This window comes from Lactuca sativa, chromosome 9 (genome assembly GCF_002870075.4).
Source record: "Lactuca sativa cultivar Salinas chromosome 9, Lsat_Salinas_v11, whole genome shotgun sequence".
NCBI classification, from domain to species: Eukaryota; Viridiplantae; Streptophyta; class Magnoliopsida; order Asterales; family Asteraceae; genus Lactuca; species Lactuca sativa.
The window spans coordinates 39,823,464-39,831,200 of record NC_056631.2 but is presented as its reverse complement, the minus strand read 5'-3'; the positions used below and the strand labels follow the sequence as shown (position 1 = coordinate 39,831,200).

At 29.8% G+C, this 7,737-nt stretch overlaps 1 pseudogene; it reads right to left on the bottom strand.

Moving 5' to 3' along the window:
• Positions 1–2,016: 2,016 nt before the first annotated feature.
• LOC111891634 (probable serine/threonine protein phosphatase 2A regulatory subunit B''gamma) lies at positions 2,017–3,201 on the bottom strand (annotated as a pseudogene).
• Between the last annotated feature and the right edge of the window lie 4,536 nt (positions 3,202–7,737).

The following is a 7,737-nucleotide window of genomic DNA, read 5'->3' as shown; positions in this document are numbered from 1 at the left end:
TTTAAAGTGTTAGTGTTAGATTTAGAAAAATATTTTTAATGAAATTCTTCTTAAATGGTTTTTAACTTTTAGTGGTTCTCATTTGATCTTATATATATATATATATATATATATATATATATATATATATATATATATATATATATATATATATATATATATATATGAGTTGAGATCGGTTGAGAACTCATAGTTTTCCGAGAACCCGAGAACTAAAAGTGGAGCGTTGGATCAAAAGTAATTCATTAAGGGCATGATCGTCATCATACCAATCCATCTTAATTTTTTGTATTATTTCAAAAATTAATAAAAAAAACTCTCAAATAAACATTATAAAACAAATTTTCGGATTTTTTTATATATAAAAAAATTCGTTTTTTTTTTAAATTGCAGATTTTTTAACTTTTTTGGAAAGCATAAAAAAAAACTACAATTTTTTTAAAGAAACTATTGCATTTAAAAAAACTGCAATTTTTTTAAAGAAACTATACTTTAAAAAAAAAAAAAAAACTTTAAGTTTTTTCAAATAAACTACATTTTTTTTCTAAAATACTGCAAAATTTTTCAAAAAAAGTGCAACTTTTTCAAAAAAAAAATTGCTATTTTTTTTTAAAATGTGCATTTTTTTTAAAAATATAACTTTTAAAAAATCAGTAAATTTATAAAAAAAAAAAAAAAAAAACTAAAATATTTATAAAAAAACTCTATTTTTTAACAAAAAAAAATCAACATTTTAGGTGCGTATATGCATATTTTTTTTAAATGAATATATGCATATTTCTTATACTATAATGTTCGTAAGTAAATCATAAAAAATCTCATTTTTATTAATCAATCTATAAACATAATAGTACGAGTATTTTATTCGATACAAAATAAAAATACAAATAAAAAATGCTACGAAGATTCACAGTGTTATCATTTCTTCATATCAAGATTTTCATATTTTCTTCAATTTAACACTTCTCACCTCTTCAATATTTTCCACAAATTCTTCAAAATCTACAAGAAAATTAAAAAATTTGATCAATGCAAGAATACTCACAAAAATTCACATGTAATTTACATATGAATTACATGTGATTAATATGTGAATTACATATGAATCGAATATAATTCATATGTGATTCACTTGCAAATCACATGTAATTCATATGTGATTCACTTGTGAATCACATGTAATTCATATACACAAGTAATTCTTATGTGATTCACTTGTGAATCATATGTAATTCATATGTGATTCACTTGTGATTTAGATGTGAATTGCATATGATTAATATGTGAATTACTTGTGATTTACATGTTAATTACATGTGATTAATATGTGAATTACTTGTGATTTACATGTGAATCACATATAATTCATATGTGATTCACTTGTGAATCACATGTAATTCATATGTGATTCCCTTTGGAATCACATGTTATTCATATGTTATTAACTTTTTATTTACATGTGAATCACATGTAATTGATATGTGATTCACTTGTGATTTACATGTGAATCATATGTGAATTACATATGATTTACATGTAATTCATATGTGAATTACATGTTATTTACATGTGAATAACATGTAATTCATATGTGATTGACATGTGAATTACATGTGATTTACATGTGGCTTACATGTGAATCACATATAATTCATATGTGAATCACATGTAATTCATATGTGAATTACATGTAGTTCATATGTGATTAACATGTGAATCACATGTAATTGGTATGATGGAATCATGTAAAGGAATGAAATTACTTTATCAAGTCTTGATTATGATCAAATTCCATAAAGTTGAGGTGTTGTTGTGTTTACCTTATACACTTATCAAGTCTTGATTCTTCAACAAATGATTACTAAAACACATCAATATTTGAGGCTAACCAAACATGGTAATGGAATATGATGGAATCAGGGAAGGAATGGAATGGAATTACAATACTAGAGGCCAACCAAATATGGTAATAGAATGTCAATTCCATTCCATATTTTTTTGAATAACCTTACCTGAATGAGTAGTAGTGTTTGGAATTGTAATCAAAATGGAGCCTCATGAGACTCATCCCATACATCCCCACTACCATTAGATGCATCATCTGCATCTTCCTCCATTGAAATCTTTATATATTCTCGATGTGCAAACCGATCCCACTTTAGTCAATGTTGGATTCTCACGTTCCTGTTTAACAAGAAAAATGTTATTTCCATTTGTACCCCTAATGATATTACTAAAGATGGAATGGCTTACCTAGCGAATGAGAAAGGGGTCACGGGATTCAAAGGCCATGAACATATGAAGGTTAAAGAGGATATTGAAAAAGCTTCCAGAGAGCTTGCTTCCTTTCAAGTCTTGTAATGTAAAATAAGCATCTTCCGGTAAATTAAAATTATATATTGTTAAAAAGAAAACTAATATGATGGTATACAACTTTGGTTAATAAAATAAAGGGTAGTTGTGGTTTAATCATGTGAACTAACTGACATAAAATGTCCTGAAAAAGAACAGACTCTTGAGCCATGCATTCCAACCTATGCAACTGTTCTTCATAGAAGAATTATAATTCATTCCTAGTCAACACCCCGTTTCCATCCAAATCTATGCACTTAAACCTGGAAAAAAATTAATTTATTTACAGCAACCAAAAAAAATGTTAAAATTTTGTATAAAATAAATGGTTGAGTAAGGAGTCATACCAGTATTCAAGACGAGGCCCGGATGATTTATCCTCTTCGGATAAAATAAAGTACACAAAATCTTCATATCCCATTTTACCCTCGACTTCAATCTTGAACTTTCTTAGAACCTAAGAAGGATAGAATTTGATCAACAAGAAATATGAAAATTAAAGATCTTTTTGTAATAAAAATGTTGGAAAGAAACCTGAGAGAATATTCGGTCAAAAATCTTGTAGGTCAACGCATGGTTGCCATATCTGATAAGGTTCTATTTATCAATCAACAAATCATGATATGTATCCAGCTCCCAAAACATGCAATATATTACATAGAAGTTTTCATAAGATAGGAACATGTCCCAAAAGACAAATATACCCTTTACTTTATAAACACATTTCTTATTCTGATCACAAAAATAAATAGAAGAGAAAAGAGAGAGGTGTTCCCGTAACTATTGGTCTCACTAGGTGGCATGGTGATCCCGTGTAGGGCCGCTATTTCCAGGTAGGACCCTACCATGTGCGGGAGAGGCATAACATTTTTCCTTACTGGATAAAGAATGAAAGATAGGATTAAAAGAGAACTGAGGTGTAAATACAAGTAGTGGTTACTACATTTTGCTCCAAACTTACTAGAGGAATGCTTGTATAGTGTAAACAAGAATCATTGTAACCTTGTAACTAAATAGGTAAACATGAAAGAAACATTTACTAGAAGTGCCCATGGTGCTACCTTTGTTGGAATCCGCAAGCTCAGTAGGGGAAGCAATCTGTTTCTCAAAAACCTCAAGAATATAACCACATATATTTTGCACTTAAATATGGATTGATGCTCAAAAGGAACAACAAAACCACCAAAAGAGGTGCATCAAAATAAAAATACCACTCACTCTTGGAATTGCAGTAGCAACAAGGAAGTTATCAAGTGACTCTTCAATGGTTCTTGAATGCAACAGTGCTACCAAGTACAGGGTTTCAGACCTGTCATAGCATGCAGTATATATATAACATATCAGTAGTTTGAAAAAATCAATTACACCATTTTACTTTGAAAAAATCTACAAAATTATAGAATTGTACTTTAACTTCTTTTCTTATTATTATTATTATTAGCACACTATACCTTAAATAATCTACCAAGTTATAGTAGTAAATATCTCTTTGTATTTGGAAGGATTTAATTAATATTATAGACGTAAAAAGTTCTTTGTATTTGGATGGAATTATTATATTATTAGGAAGTTTTTTCAATGTATAATGTTGTAATATGAAGAAACAAAAGTACAATGCTACAATATATGTTAAAAAATCAAAAAAAATCTTTGTATTTCGATGAAATTAATATTGTTGGGTAGATTTTTAAAGTACAATGTTGTAATAGGAAGAAATGAGAGTAGAGTGTGTACTTGTCCATGTGTGAACCTCCTGGTAAAGTATCAAGTGTACCATTTGCAAATGCACTCTGTAGCAAAGGGGTCAAATAAATTAAATAATTATTTTTATACAAAAAATGAGAAAAAGAAAGAAGGACCTTGTAAAGATCATCTGTTTTAACATTTGTTCAAGCTCTGACTTCCCAATGGTTAAAGAAATGCTAGCAAAATTACTGCCTTGATGAGTGCTAACTTTTGATACTCCACTTAAGTTCTGCAGTCAAGAAATCATTGAGACAAGTACACATTATTATTGATCTAGTCAAGAAAATAAATACTATAACCAACAAACAATTTGAACAAGTCCCTCCATCTACTTTATAACAGTTATGAGACAAGGTTTTTTAAATAAGTTGTTGCCATCAACATTATAGGTTATTAGCCACATATTAAATTAGATGAATTTAAGAGATAAATGTGAAGAGAGTGGATGTGTGAACTCCACCATTACTCATCATTTTTTGTTGGTTTTTGTTAGCTTAATAATATCTCTATTGTTTGGGAAAAAAATATTAGTTAATTTGGACTTAAAAATAAAAAGCAAAATTGAAATAGTAATAATTTTCTATTACGTCTACAATAACCAAAAGTCCGACATGAAATTGGAGTTAATTTTTTCCTTAACAGTTAACAGCAACAAGCACTAATAACGATGATTATTTATAAATAGTAGCGATTAAGACAATTACTTCTTATTCCATTCGTATTACCATAGCTACATAATGAATTGACCCAATCATATGCCCTCGAAAGTAAACATTTCTACATAAAAAATCAAGTCAACCATATGGTCTCTAGAAGACGACGGGCATGGTTGTTCCAGCAGTAGCCATAGTTATCTTTCCTGTCTTCAACAAGAGCTTCAACATGTTAATAAACACAAAAATATTAATTTGCATCCACATATCAAAACACACAAGACACAGAGAGATGAGTAAAAACACTTTGTAGATGTGTGTGTGTGTGTGTGTTAAAGAGATATTGATTATTCCTTTTCGTCTATGTGGTTTTGTCGTTTCAAATTTCCCTTCTGTAGAAGGAACAATGACATTTACAGTTACAACTTCTAACGAGTGAAGCAAATTTGCATGAACACACAACATCTAGGTTAACGCAAAGAGTGCAGACGGTGAGTCGTAAGGACTGATGCAAGAACTAGATAGTCCGGTAGCCTAAATTTCACCTTGCAATGTGCTCGTCGATGATGAGACGACCTAAACGGAAAAGTCGTCGAATTTTATGGCTTAGAATTCAGATTCAAAGGATCTTAGATTTCAACGAGTTGTGTAGAGTCTTCACCTTACTCAATTCAATGAATAGAGACGGTTGACGGAGGAAACCATAGATTTCAGATGTTGGTTCTTGGGCAACGATCGACGATGAAGCTATAAAAGAAAGAGGATGAAGAGACGAAGACGATCGATGGATTTGAGAGAAATAGGGAATCGATTGATTTGGGGGAATGATTTTTCAGTACCACAAATGCCTTTAGATTAATTTCAGAACCATACCCTATGTTTAATTTTCCAATTTATTTATAAAAGTGTCGTAAAAGATCTTAACCCTTAACTTTTTTAATCCGACGGTTCACTTTTAGTTGTCGGATTCTCGGTAAACTATAAGTTCTCAAATGAATATATATATATATATATATATATATATATATATATATATATATATATATATATATATATATATATAGAGAGAGAGAGAGAGAGCTAGGTTAAAGTGTTTTTTACATTTATTGTATGCTTGAATGCATCAATAGGAATTTAGTAAATTTATATTATTATTTAATTAAATAATGATAAATATTAAATGGTTTCCATAATTGTATATATATTAAATGATATCTATAATTATAATTTGCTCTTTATGGAAATTAATTAAATTCGTCATTAATGTCAGCAATAACATTCTTTCAGAATGAATTCGTATCTAGGTTCTTTATGTCAGCAATAATATTATTTTAGGACTCACTCACTTAAAATGCAATAAAGTTGTATGAAATATGAAGAATGAGGGTGTATTCTAGTAGAATATACTCTCGTTGTCCTAGAATACACACTTATTATTTTATATATGAATTCATTCAGAAGAATATTACTATTGACATTAATGACGAATTAAATTAGTTTCCATAAAAAAGAATTATAAATATGGATATCATTTAATATAAATTTAATGTTACTCAATTCTTATTGGTGCATTCTAGCACACAATAGATGTGAGAAACATTTGAACCTATCTCTCTCTCTCTCTCTCTCTCTCTCTCTCTATATATATATATATATATATATATATATATATATATATATATATATATATATATATATATATATATATATATAATACAGTATAAAGGAAATCTCACTATTTCTAAAAATAGCTTCAATAAAATAATATTTTTTTTAAGACGTTCAAGTCTTTAAGCTTAAAGTACAAAAAACCATGAATATAATATTATTAAATTTTAAACATTTTATATTGGGAATACAATTTACGTGTGAATTCTAAACTATAGGGATATTTGACCTGGCTTCCCTTATATATCGCCGTTTAATTTCTTCATTGAGTGAACTAATTCCTAATATATCTACAAAATTTTGTGGATTTTGACTGGTTTTTCCCTATATTGGGTCTTTCAGCGGCAGTAAAACTACAAACTACCTCTCCATCTAAACAAAAATATGTCTGTACCTTCCAGTCGCAACAACACATAACCACCACCTCCACCATTTCCTCTGTCAAACTACCATAGAGATCTTCTTTCCTGCTAAGTGGTTGTCTCCTCCTTCTCACAAACCACCGCCCTCCAGATGCAATAAATATACTGCGTTGTTACATCTCTAGCCACCTGCATACGATTCCCTTTCTCTCCTTTCACAAAAACCCTTAATCGTTCAAAACCCACATCTCTAGCCACCTGCATCACCATCGTCGCCTCTACTATTATCAGGATACATCACCATCGGTAGCATCAACCATCATCAAAGACCGCTGCACCAACACCATTATACCACCAACAATCTTCATATCTAAACCACCACACCATCATCACTACCAATGCATCTCTTCCCCTCTTTGAATCTCTTAAAACCCATGAACAGAACCACCATTATTCACCCTCCATTTTCTTTTTTCGTCCCTATATGGTTCCCCCTAAATGTCATCGCCTCCATCAACCACCAATCACACCACCGGCCTCTTTCTCTTTGTGATTTTCGTTCACAAACACAAACACATTTAATTCTTTTCATGAATCTGGATCAGATAAAATTGTTATCTCCATTACACAAGTCAGTCTGCCAAACTAACCCTTCCTTCTACACATCCGAGACTCACACCAAGTCATATATCCTCCTTTCGAAGACTATATGTTTTAACTACTTATAATTATTGATTTCAGGTGTAATGATGATTTCTTCTAGAAATGGATGTGTTTTATGTTTTATACATAATTTATTTGTCTTTTTTTTTTCTACAGATTCACACTTCTTTATAGGGTAATTGATGGAATGTACTATTTTAATGACTATATAGATAACACTACCATTTTGATGCACTGCTCAATTAATCGTTTTTTGGTTGTCAATGATTGTATAGTTATATATATTAAGTCCC